Raw genomic sequence first — 12453 nt, forward strand, 5'->3', positions numbered from 1 at the left:
GGGAGTAGCTGTCTCGAATACGGAAGACACAAAGTAGCTAGTCAGTTTATGCTTGGGCTTTGATAATGCGTTTGCTAGTGGCGTGATGAGCTTGCTTGTGGCGTCTATGGTCTGTATTCGTGTAGTAGACGCAAAACGAAAACGCTGGGCCGACCTGTTTTTATCTCTGCCTCGGTGCATTACGCGCTCTGCTCTTGGAAGCAGAGTGACAATATTGCTCTGGGGACGTCCTCACACAGGCGTTCCCGCATGTGTGCCAAGTCTGTATGGTACTCTATTCCATTCCTTTAACTCAATGGCTTGGCATCTGTACAACAGTATATACCACTATACTGCAGCGAAGCGACTCTGCACTCTGCACTTCCGTATTACTGCTCCGCTGCAACAACATTTTAGTTACGTTAAATGATTATTCCTTTCGGAGTTTGTACTAATTCAGCTGTTGTATATTTATCAGTGCGTAGATCAAACACGCCTTCCCTTACAGCAGCTTGTGAATCATATGAGTAGTGAGTTATATGTGACTTAAGAATTATGGAGACTAATAGAGCCAGTAAAAATTCCAGTAAAGAATATAAAGCGCATTTAGGAAATTTAAGTATGTGTACAATGTAGATGTCACAAGTATGAAGGGAATGAAAAGTTGTCAAGTTGTTTCCACTGATGCAGCCGAACACACACACACCCACACATACACACACACACACACACACACACACACATATATATATATATATATATATATATATATATATATATATATATATAGAGAGAGAGAGAGAGAGAGAGAGAGAGAGAGAGAGGGGGGGGGGGGTCCAAAAAAATGTATCCACTGTTTAAAAGTCCATAAGTCCATAACTAGCAAACTAATTGACGGAGTTGTCTCATTTTTGGTGAAAGTGTAGCTTGAAGTCCATCATAGAGATATCACTATAGCTGCTCGAAATGGTCACCATTAACATCCACACACAAACGATGCCGCCGAACTGCATCACGAACTACTGACTGCAACGTGTTCAGTTGGATTTTGCACATGAATGTACGATGGATTCTCGAAGTTCATTCAATGTGCGTGGCTTTTGTCGATAAACGACGTCCTTTAGTGTTCCCTACAGGTAAAAGTCCAGAGGAGTTAGGTCTGGGGAACGTGGTGGATACTCCACAGCACCTTTACGGCCAATCTATCTTCCTGGTAGCTTTCCGTCGAGATACGCCCTAACACGATTTTGGTAGTGGGCTGGGGCACCATCTTGTTGAAAGTAAACTCTTCCGTCTCCATACAAGTCTCGAATGGCAGGTAAAATGGATGTCTGAAGCTTCTGAAGGTATACCTCACCGGTAACTTTGCCGTCAAAGAAGAATGGCCCAATGAAGCCCCGGTAAGACAACCCACACCACACATTTACTCCTGGTAAATTCACGGATTTGTCTACATGGACGTTCGGATTTTCGACGGCCCAGCAGATGCAGTTGTAGCGATTTACTGTACCGTTGAGTTTGAAATATGCCTTATCAGACGACACAATCAACCCTGCAAACTCTTCATCGTTGCGCACCATGTTAGTAAACCACTCGCAGTACTCCATTCCACGATCTGGGATGCCTTCGTTCATTGCGTGTAGCAATCGTGGGATGTAGCACTTCCACTTTGCTGTCTTCAAAATTCGAAGAACACTTGAGCGACTCACTCCAGTTTCACGGGAACACTGTCTCACAGACTTCTGTGGTGAGCGTGTGAATTGTTGTAACACACGACGGGAGTTAGCTGGACTTATTACTGCTAGAGGCCGTCCAGATCGTTGTTTGTGTGCATCTTTAACACAGCCTTCGGCTTCAGATTTGTCTCGAATGCGACGAATCGTTAAACATGTAGGTGGCTCTCTTTGATACTCATTTCGCCATTGCCGTTGAGCCTCATTAATGTTTTGGTACTTAAAATACCCCTTCAAAACTGACTTCCTTTTATCGAATGTAAGTCATGCGGCAGCCATGTTTACTCGAGTAACTAGGTGCAACTAAGAACAAAACACTGTCCATCCGGCGACTGTCATCTGACAAAACAACGCAATACAACGCTTGCGTGGCGATTACCGGAACTACAAACTGTTACAGCACCAAAGATGAGACACCTCCGCACAATTAGTTTACCAGTTGTGGACTTTTAAACAGTAGATACATTTTCTAGGGCCCCTCTTTATATATAACACGTAAATAAACGGGTATGCGACAGCTATATTCGCGAAAATCCGAAATGTTCGCCTATGAAAAGGAATTCATTAGTGAACTGAAGCTCGTGGGAGGAACAACTAGTGGATTCTGAAAACACAGCGATGCGAATTCGACTGTTGACTGTTTATTTAATTAGCATCAGCTACGTCGCCATATAATCAAACGATATTGCAGTACCTGTGGTGTTGAGAAGAACGAAGCATGCGTATCCGAGGGAACATTGTCTCGTTCTTGTTAACAACACAGGCACGGCAGTGCGCTATTTAACCGCCGAGACCAGCAGCGACATTAATATGGAAGTTTGGGTCTGGCTCTGAGTTGTGGACGGGTAGACAACACGATTAAGGCGACCGCTCGCGTAAAGCGGGAAATCCAGGTTCGAGTCCCAGTTCTGTACAAATTTTAATTCTCCTCATTTCATTATACAGATGATGGTTGTTCGTGTTCGCAGCTGCGAATACGTTTCACACATATTCAAAGTATCCTCATTCATCTCAGTTCATATCACATATATTTAAGTGAATATTTATTCCACTCTCTCTCTCTCTTGCACACACACACACACACACACACACACGAATGCGCGAGTGCACATACACATTTTTGTCACTAGTTAATGTCGCTGTGGTTACACAGGGTTTTACGGGGAACAACTTGTGTTAGAGACAAGATGTTCACCGACACTTCCTATCCACGCTAGGCTTCTTTTATTTCGGGTTATGTCCCTGAGAAGCTTCTCTCAACAAAAAAAAAAAAAAAAAAAAAAAAAAAAAAAAAAAAAAAAAAAAAAAAATAACCTAGCGCCGCCCGGAGCGTCAGCTAAGAATTGGTTACTCATGGAAGTTGTTCCCCATGGCGTCATATGTCACCTCTGAAACATCCTGTATGAAAGCATAGACGTTCACGTGTGCAATGAAATTCATACAGTTGTGTGACTACGTAATGTGTGGCAACTACTCCAGATAGCTTCATCAGCGTCAGTCTGATGAAAGTTGCCTGCAATGTAGCCGAAACGAGGGTAGCTTAACCAAATACTAGACTATGACGCAGTCACACACCCAGAAGAATTTTATTGACATTATCTCTGGAGATACATGGCCGTTATTTTACGTTCAGAGTGTCGCGCAATAGTTTCGCGAGGTGAATCGAGTCTAGTCTAAACGTGTTCCTCCCCACGAAACTTTTTTCACCCAGCTGTTTCGTGGCGAGACGAACTCCAGTCGTTTGGGCGCACATCAAACACCTTAGCTTCTCTTTTTCTTACAGTGTAATCGTCATTATTTGCTAGGCGCTAGATGAAGAACCTGCGCTCACCCGATCGGATTGATCGTTTTTTTTTGTGATTCCGAGGAATAAGTCCATCACAACAGGGAAGAACAGGAGGATGTGCTAATCGACATGAGAGTGGTCCTTTAGCAGCCAGTCTCAACTTTCAAACCACAGATGAGAACTCTGTCTAGAATCATACAGAAGCGGAAGTCGCTGTAATGCAATTATTTTATAATATTTCACAGAATATTTATATGAAGATTCCTCTAAAAAAATCCCAATTTAAGAAGAAGTGTTAGTACACTTGCTGTTCATGTTGAATATTAATCACTTGCCAGATATAATTAATAGTAATCTGAGACTTTTCGCTAATAATGCAGTTATCAACGAAGAAATGCTACCTCATAAAAAGCTTCTATTCAGTCTGGTTTAGATAAGATTGTAAAGTGATGCTCGTTTTACATGTTCAGAAATTTAAAATTGTACACGTGGCTAATTGGAAAATAAGATTAATCCTGTGAATACAACAACAGTGAGTCACAAGTGGAATCACTCAGTCAGCATCCTCATATTCAGTTCCGAGAATTAGCCTAACTGTCTGTACCGTATTCAAAGGTTACCTTCAAATCCACCTTATTTTGAACCTACCAGGATTTCTTCATCCTCTCGCCCAGTACCTCAACAGTATTTCCGTCAGTGTTTTTCGTGGTATTGTGGTTACATGCTATTTCTCCATTTCCCTGTTGTGTTGGTAATTCCATCAACATTCAGTCATTCTCCATTTCATTCATTCATAATCAGGTCTTCGCATATAGTGATTCAATTTGGAAAAACTACTGAATGTTTTAGAGTTCATATGAACATGAATTGACTGCTCGCAGAGGGCCAGTCGAAGGTAAATCAGCCTGAAGTAATCGTCTCATTCGTAAGATATCCATAAAATGCATCACCGCTCGTAAGGAATCGCTTTACAGAAGATTCTACCGGACGCTCTTCCCGCGTACCACACGCAGTGGAAATGGAAGCAGCTCAGTCTGTGGTAAAATGGGAAACATGCTCTATAATGCACCGTGCAGAGTACGAATATGTATATATTCAGTACCTTAGCAACGGAATCTAGTCACAATAGTTCCATACTCAGGGAATGAAGGTGAACCAATGCAGGAATCTTGCATCGCACTCACGGCTGTGTCCTACTGGAGGTGCTTTGCCATGTTCTTCCTGCGACATTATATGACGTGGCAGGTGTGTATCGGAGTTATGTGAGTGTAGTACTGGATTCGTATTGTTACGGATGAGGAGAGTGGTGAAACATGGTCCCGCACATAGCCTACTCCTCTCGAAGAGCACCAAAGGGCCGCCGAGCTTGAGATCCCCATCAGGTGGACGGACCACTATCAGTAGTGACAAATGAACTCTCCTCATGATGCAATGCGGAGAGGTGTGGAATTTAAATCCAGGACACAGATGAAAAGGCTGGAGATCACGATCTTCACGCCATCTTCTTTCCTTACCGGCCAAACACTGGATGTTAAAATTTTCTTCTGCCACGATTCGAACCGGCTTACCTCTGTTTCCAGTGCCAACACAGAGGCGTGGGTTATCTACTTAGACTACGGAGCAGGGTAGCTGGAACATAACTTACGAAAAACAGTACTTTAAAAATGAAACAAACGCCTGTCAGAGGCATATGTGTGGCATTTGCTGGGACTCTAAAATGAAAGTGAGGAGAAAGAAGGAAATTCGAAAGAAATGGCAATATGTTCCTCATAACTAAAAAAAGATCTAGTGGGGAGGGTAACATCAAAAACAGCTGCATAACGACGGAAATTGTAGTGAAATATATACACTCCTGGAATTGGAAAAAAGAACACATTGACACCGGTGTGTCAGACCCACCATACTTGCTCCGGACACTGCGAGAGGGCTGTACAAGCAATGATCACACGCACGGCACAGCGGACACACCAGGAACCGCGGTGTTGGCCGTCGAATGGCGCTAGCTGCGCAGCATTTGTGCACCGCCGCCGTCAGTGTCAGCCAGTTTGCCGTGGCATACGGAGCTCCATCGCAGTCTTTAACACTGGTAGCATGCCGCGACAGCGTGGACGTGAACCGTATGTGCAGTTGACGGACTTTGAGCGAGGGCGTATAGTGGGCATGCGGGACGTACCGCCGAATTGCTCAACACGTGGGGCGTGAGGTCTCCACAGTACATCGATGTTGTCGCCAGTGGTCGGCGGAAGGTGCACGTGCCCGTCGACCTGGGACCGGACCGCAGCGACGCACGGATGCACACCAAGATCGTAGGATCCTACGCAGTGCCGTAGGGGACCGCACCGCCACTTCCCAGCAAATTAGGGACACTGTTGCTCCTGGGGTATCGGCGAGGACCATTCGCAACCGTCTCCATGAAGCTGGGCTACGGTCCCGCACACCGTTAGGGCGTCTTCCGCTCATGCCCCAACATCGTGCAGCCCGCCTCCAGTGGTGTCGCGACAGGCGTGAATGGAGGGACGAATGGAGACGTGTCGTCTTCAGCGATGAGAGTCGCTTCTGCCTTGGTGCCAATGATGGTCGTATGCGTGTTTGGCGCCGTGCAGGTGAGCGCCACAATCAGGACTGCATACGACCGAGGCACACAGGGCCAACACCCGGCATCATGGTGTGGGGAGCGATCTCCTACACTGGCCGTACACCACTGGTGATCGTCGAGGGGACACTGAATAGTGCACGGTACATCCAAACCGTCATCGAACCCATCGTTCTACCATTCCTAGACCGGCAAGGGAACTTGCTGTTCCAACAGGACAATGCACGTCCGCATGTATCCCGTGCCACCCAACGTGCTCTAGAAGGTGTAAGTCAACTACCCTGGCCAGCAAGATCTCCGGATCTGTCCCCCATTGAGCATGTTTGGGACTGGATGAAGCGTCGTCTCACGCGGTCTGCACGTCCAGCACGAACGCTGGTCCAACTGAGGCGCCAGGTGGAAATGGCATGGTAGCCGTTCCACAGGACTACATTCAGCATCTCTACGATCGTCTCCATGGGAGAATAGCAGCCTGCATTGCTGCGAAAGGTGGATATACACTGTACTAGTGCCGACATTGTGCATGCTCTGTTGCCTGTGTCTATGTGCCTGTGGTTCTGTCAGTGTGATCATGTGATGTATCTGACCCCAGGAATGTGTCAATAAAGTTTCCCCTTCCTGGGACAATGAATTCACGGTGTTCTTATTTCAATTTCCAGGAGTGTAGTAGACAAAGCTGCGATGAACAGAAAGGAATGGAAGAAGCATGGTCTACATATCAAAATCCCCAAAACAAGCCTTCTAGGATAAACCTTTGGGAACAAGATTACACAGTAAAACGAAAAACGAGAGAAGTTAGTGAATCCGTAACACGCTTATCTTACCTTACCCTGTGCTTGGAAAATCAGAAGCAGCCGAAGAAGCGGGGCGGGGGGGGGGGGGGGGGGGGGGGGAGAGGAGGAGGGTTTGGGGTGGGAGTCTAAGTGGAATTGTAAGGGGACGTTTTTAATTTTTACAAGCAGCCACTTTTCCTTTTGTTAATACGTTACTAAACATACTTTCTTTCGACGTTTTGCTAATTAAGATATTATAGCAAAAAGAGAAGTATTCGTATTCTTCAATAATAGAAGCAAAGAGGAAAAAAAATACTGTGATAGGCGAGTGGTTAATTTTGTAGCGCTGTGGCATACATTACGTCTCTCGGGATTCGTATCTGTTCTGGGCCGAAAAACACAATGGTGCGGCAGCTATTTGACGTAGTACAACTGTCGGAGATAAAAGTTGGGGATTTATTGTCTCTGAGATAGGAACCGTGTTCCGTTCTTGGTTTTTGGAGCGGTCCCGCGCAGCATGGCAGAACGCCCTTCGTCTGCAGGAAGCAGAGCTATCGTGCTGTGATCGCTTGCCGGCCCCCATGGCTACGTGACTCTCATGATTCACCGCAGTCTCTGTTTACTCCAAAATCAAGAGTTTGACGCCGGTGCAGCAACCAGTAACTAAGCAAAAGGGTTTTTATATACGAGAGAAACAAACTGGTTGAAGGATGTCTGTTTCCATTAGCTTTAGGATCATTATAATTAAGCAGTTGTGGCTTATTAACGTGTTTAACACAAATAAAATAGTCTTAGAAAACTTGCTGGTACCACATGGGGAGCTGATAGTCATGTTTTAACACTATGCCGCCCGGTGAATCCACAGTGGTGTCGTCTGCATAGTATCGCTCAGTGGCCGGCGACAGTACTTTAGTATCTTTTACATTCTGTTGGTGTTTTGTTTAGGTAAAAATAAGTTACACAGGTCAACAAGTTTTTTGTGTTTATAAGTTGTTGTGCCCTTTCATCATGGCGGACGAAAGAGACAATAGGATGATGTCATAAATAGTTGTAAATAAGATGGAGAGCCGCTAAGGGCTGCTCGTACTTGCATGAACAAGGGTTGCAACAAGAGTCTAGCGGCTCGCCATCTTATTTACAACTATTTATGACGTCGCCTTTCCGGCTTAGATTTTTTTTTTCATGTGACTTGTAAGTACTGCATCTCTTTCCAGTCAGTACAAACTTTAATTTTATTAATGTATTATATACCTATTACGTTTCTGAACAGTTAGTTTAATTCTGAATACGACGCTCATAGTAGCGTCGAAACCTGGTCAATTTTGACTTAATATTTGTGACCGAGGTCTTATTTGTTCTAATACGATCTATTTGAATATATTAGCGACGAAACTAACAAGTACTACAGTCAAAATTGTAATAGAAGGAAACTGGATTAAAAAAAATGCCATATTTGTAGACGTTAAAGGACCCGAACTTAGAAAATGGTTTGGGCTTGCTATCCTTACGGTAATTGCAAAAAAGCAAGGATCGAAGATAATTGGTCAGCGAATCCGTTGACAGACACACCGATATTTCGCAAAATGATTTCCCGCAACCCATTCAGCAAATATTATCATTTTTACATTTTTCCGACAGCAACAACAAACCGGATAATGCCGATCGGCTTGTCAAAGTGCAATTCGTAATTGATTATCTTTCCAAAAACTTTAAAGAAACGTTTAATCTAAGTCAAAACATCTCAGTTGATGAAGGAATGATGCCGTGGCGTGGACAATTACATTTTAAAGTTTACAATCCGTCGAAAATTACGGAATACGGCATATTCATTCGGTTGCTGTGTGATTCGATTACGGGATACATTTCGTCATTCAAGATAAATTCCGGCGCTGGACAGCCTTTAGAAAAACAGTGATGGAACTATTGACAACTTCTGACGGAAAGTGTCATCACCTCTGCATGGATAATTATTATAACAGTGTAGAACTTGCAGAAAAGTTACTTGAAAAGAAAACTCGAGCCTGTGGAATGATACGGTAAAATAGAGGATTTACGGAAAATTAAAGCGCGCAAAAATCAATGTGTTTGAAGCTTGTCATCAACGGAAAGGTGACAAGTGGCCGGCGACAAGCCAAGTAATCCGAATTAGCGCTGCCGGCGCCAAGCGGATAAATTTGTACGAGACGTGCGGACGGCAAAGTGTTAAGATCCGTAGCCTCAGCCCTGTCAATCTTTTGCTGAATACTGTTGTTCAGTTTGGATCAGTAGTGCTAACACTAAGAACATAGACAGACGTACAACTCAATCAGGCAATGCACATGATTGCGGGAGGTGTTCAGAGTAATGACATCCCATGGCTTTCTGTTCTTAGCATTATCTCGCCTCCAGTTCGAAGAAGATCACAAGCTCTACTGAAGGTCTTGAACCAACATTCAGAAGAATCCGCAGCTGTCCATTCATCGAAATACTGCTCAAGCAGAACACCAACGCTTAAAATCAAGAAACCTGTTGTGGCCCGCAGTAGAAAAACTTGTTAGGTTCTCCTCCAGTGTCAGTGCAGTGGTAGCTTGAAATGTTGCATTTTTGAATAATTAATAGAATAAGCCCCAATTTTTTCATTATGGCTAAATACATTAAGAATCATTTTTTTGTATCTAAATAAACCTGTAAAGTAAGGAGAAAAAGTCACGACTTAATGTAAGAAATGAATTTTTTTATTTTTTTATTTTTTATTTTATTTTATTTTATTTATTTATTTTTTGCTGTTCTGGTACATAAAGATCGAGAGAAATGTTTATGTATCGAAACTGTAAAGTAAGTTGTTTTTGAATAACATAAAAGCAGGAGCTGTGAGCTCTCTCTCTTTCTCTCTCGTTTGTTCTCGATGGCTGGTTCACAAAATGTAAGTGTTGCTCTAGTATTTGTGACATTTGGCCAAGTAATTACGCTAATTTAATTTCAAAAGCCGTGTTTTAATTAAGACTGTACTTTCCTTTTTCATTAATTCCGCATATCAAATTACTATGCTGCATTTTAGAACTTTTTCAGGCTGCAGCGAAGGAGATTTGCCGGTGAATTGTTTGGTAGGCACTGCCGAACGCTATTAGTGTTCAAACGGCTATTACGTTATCGAAATTTTATTTCAGCGTCCCTGAGATATCTTTCACCGGTCTTTTATATATCCGGGCAATGTAATTAGGCAAACTGCGTAATGTTTAGATCGGTCACTGGCCTCTACAAAATGCCGTCGGTCAATGTTCTCGTCGGTTTGATGGGAAACTGACGCTGGTTGGCGGAATGCATAATTTCATTATCCACAAGCAAAAAAATTTCTATGCACCATTTCACCATTATAGAAGCTTGCCACCTATAAAAGCAAAAAAATTAACATTACATTTAAAAAATACTATTAATATTAAATTGGCGCTGCCGACGTGGAGCTCGAACAAAAAAATTTATGTTAATTGGTGGTCGTTTGTTCTGTTTCTCATGAATCGACTGTATTGTTCGAGACAAGGAAAAACTGATGATTGCTACACGAAACATAAATGAAATTAACTGATGTAATACACCGTTACGGTCGCAGGTTCGAATCCTGCCTCGGGCATGCATGTGTGTGATGTCCTTAGGTTAGTTAGGTTTAAGTAGTTCTAAGTTCTAGGGGACTGATGGCCTCAGATGTTAAGTCCCATAGTGCTCAGAGCCATTTGAACCATTTGAACTTATATAATGCAATTAAAGCGGACTCCGAGGAGCAACATGGAAAAAAGGCATGGTTATCAACTTGTTACTAGTGGCCTCTGCTTTCGTACTCCTTTAATTCAGGGTCAGTTTTGGATTTTCTGCAGTTTGCGCAGTTTGTAATTGCAGTAGGCGTTGTTGCTAAGAGTTATACTAAGATGGTTACTTTTCCGCTGCGTGCAAGTGAAATGAAAACGAGTTATATTCGATGTTTTTGGTTTGAAGCAAGCATATTGTCATTTTAGTAATACAACAGTTATTTTCTTCTCAATTTACGCTAATTATCCAGTGTGTCGCCAAGAGATTTTACTTCATAGTATATTTTCAATTTGTGTTATGACAAAGATAGGTAAGGCTGAAAACATGGTTTCCGCAAATGATAGTGCTTCTGAACATAACGTCGATGGCGGTAACAATAGTACCGAAACCGACGGTGGCAGAATCCGATGCTCAAAATGTGGAGGCAGAAGCTAATATGCAGGCACAAGAATTAGAAAGTGCCGAGCAAATCCCTCCTCCCGCCGTAGATCTCTTTTCTGTGTTATTCAATAAAATTGCTGAGAAGATTAATGTTCGCGATAAGGAACTGGTAAAGACAATTAACGCACGCTTTGAGGGGCTTGCTTCACGCATATATATTAAATTAAATGATTGCTATGAAGTGCTTGCTTCACGGATAAATACTACTATTGCTTAAAGAGATGTAACGCTGATACCTTAAATAAATAATACCTTGACTGATCGTGACAAACAATTGGTTCCTCAAGTTTCCACTCAGGTAAATGAGGAATTAGTAAAAAAAATTTAAACACTGGTTTAGGAACAATAGGCAACGGCCTTGCCGCAGTGGATACACCGGTTCCAGTCAGATCACCGAAGTCAAGCGCTGTCGGGCGTGGCCCGCACTTTGATGGGTGACCATCCAGGCTGCCATGCGCTGTTGCCATTTTTCGGGGTGCACTCAGCCTCGTGATGCAAATTGAGGAGCTACTCGACCCGAATAGTAGCATCCCCGGTCAAAGAAAACCATCATAACGACAGGGAGAGCGGTGTGCTGACCACACGCCCCTCCTATCCGCATCCTCATCTGAGGATGACACGGCGGTCGGATGGTCCCGATGGTCCACTTGTGGCCTGAAGACGGAATGCTTTAGGAACAATGGCATCCGAAATTACCAGCCCAAAGGAGGCATATAAAAATTTACCTCAAGCTGTTTCCAAACTATCAAAAGATGTGGAATCAGTACAATCAGCACAGAAGACGATGGAAGATACGATGCGCTTGTTAACACGAGTCGACAGCCTGCCCGTAGGAACATAAGAAGAAGAGTTAAAAACAATGCTAGATGAGCAGAGTGAAAAATTAAATACCGAATTCGCCAAATGGATTCAGCAGAAAGACAAAATGCTCGCAGACAAAATAAATTCAGAGTGAAAAGGCGCATTACAGCGCGATGGGAGCGAAGCGATGGCCGAGCTCGGCAAGGCAAAACAAACGCTTCGCTCTGAAATAGGCCACATAAAGTATATGATACATGACGATCTTCCACAGTGGCGAGACGAAGTGTTGGGTTGGGTTGTTGTGGGGGAGGAGACCAGACAGCGAGGTCATCGGTCTCATCGGATTAGGGAAGGACGGGGAAGGAAGTCGGCCGTGCCCTTTTAAAGGAACCATCCCGGCATTTGCCTGGAGCTATTTAGGGAAATCACGGAAAACCTAGATCAGGATGGCCGGACGCGGGATTGAACCGTCATCCCCCCGAATGCGAGTCCAGATGCTAACCACTGCGCCACCTCGCTCGGTCGCGAGACGAAGTTTCGTGACAGGCAAGAAAAGTGCGGCGAGCG

General features: G+C 43.7%; 1 protein-coding gene and 1 pseudogene across 1 annotated transcript in view; one reads left to right on the forward strand and one right to left on the reverse strand.

The window, feature by feature from the left end:
* LOC124778790 (glutamate receptor ionotropic, kainate 2) overlaps window positions 1-12453 on the reverse strand; it is a 341610-nt gene that overhangs the window by 298321 nt on the left and 30836 nt on the right. The window lies entirely within an intron of this gene.
* On the forward strand, window positions 11434-11551 carry LOC124721921 (annotated as a pseudogene).

Source organism: Schistocerca piceifrons, chromosome 1, assembly GCF_021461385.2.
Source record: "Schistocerca piceifrons isolate TAMUIC-IGC-003096 chromosome 1, iqSchPice1.1, whole genome shotgun sequence".
In the NCBI taxonomy this organism is placed as follows: domain Eukaryota; kingdom Metazoa; phylum Arthropoda; class Insecta; order Orthoptera; family Acrididae; genus Schistocerca; species Schistocerca piceifrons.